Genomic DNA, 1,395 nt, shown 5'->3' on the forward strand with positions numbered 1-1,395 from the left:
TTGATGAAGCGACTTCATTAATTATAATATTAATTTATCAATAAGTTGTCAATGTAAAACAGCTATAACATAATGGCACTTGCAGACCGGTCTGGCTCGTCAGGTTTTTCAGTTTTTTTGACAAAAAAAGTAGACGTGGCGTTTTAGAAAATCGTCAGTAACTTTTTTATTTAGAGAATTTTTTTAAATCTGAATACACTTCTTCACAGCAAGCTTTTTCGATGAATTTCATTGTATATTAATATTTTCATTGCGAATTATTCGGTTGCGAATAACCATCATTAACTTTATTTTTTCTTATGGGCGCCATATTGAACTCTAAGCTGAGCAAATAGAGCATTTTTTGGCTTTTCAATGATATAATATAAAGAAAAAAATTCAAATACAACCTCAAAAATAAATATTTTAATATTTCTAATAAATCTGGCAACAGCGCATAATTTTTTGAAACTATTATAGAATAGTCTCAAATTTTTATAAAAGCTTACCGTTAATGTCACAAAGAAAAGCCCCATTAGTAACTGGGCCAGGAAAATAAGCTGGGAAATTACCATTTTGCGACTTTTTGTCTCAGCAAGCTAAATTTATCATTTATAGATGCTAAATATTATGTACAATTAGTTTCCACGGCCATAAAAATGTGGGGAAGATTGTTTACAGGGTGGTTAATTGTATAATTTTTACGTAAATTCACGTTTTTCGCTTATAACCTTTTTTCGTTCATTTCCACGAGAAAACAGTAAAGTATTTTTTTTTCGCCTTCAAAAGACCTACAAAACTGGCCCTCGAGCGTCAAATATTGATTAGATCAAAAGTTATAAACAGAAGAAATTATTTATAACTTTTAAATTAAACATTTATAAACTGCATTGTTATTACCAGAATGTTTTGGCATCGCATCCTCTCATTCCTTATCACTATCTATTAACTCACACGAAATCTGGAATCGGTAAGTTGAATAGTTTAGCTATAGCCTTATAAACAAATTAACTAATTATTAGTCTGGACGATCCCGAGGATCTTCCACAATCGCACTGATTTTTTTCATAGTAGATTTCATAATAATGCATTGAAATATATCATTTTTTTTAATTTCAAATTTGTAAACGAATTTTTTTTATTTTTTAGCCTTAGTTGCAAAATGAAATATACGACGCACACTGAAAGAAATGGGCTTATTAAACTGTTTATCTAGAATAATGTGTATAGCGCATATTAAAACTTTTATAACCAATAAACAACTTTTATTTAAAAAAAAAACAATCATCTCCATACTCATTATTCAATGAGTTTAACTGAAAGGTGCTTAATACACCTTATGCATCTATGAAATAAAGGTTATAATGAATTACTTATACATTATTAGGTGTTATAGACTTTATGTTCCAATTGTAT

This window comes from Anoplophora glabripennis, unplaced genomic scaffold, assembly GCF_000390285.2.
Source record: "Anoplophora glabripennis isolate ALB-LARVAE unplaced genomic scaffold, Agla_2.0 scaffold2601, whole genome shotgun sequence".
In the NCBI taxonomy this organism is placed as follows: domain Eukaryota; kingdom Metazoa; phylum Arthropoda; class Insecta; order Coleoptera; family Cerambycidae; genus Anoplophora; species Anoplophora glabripennis.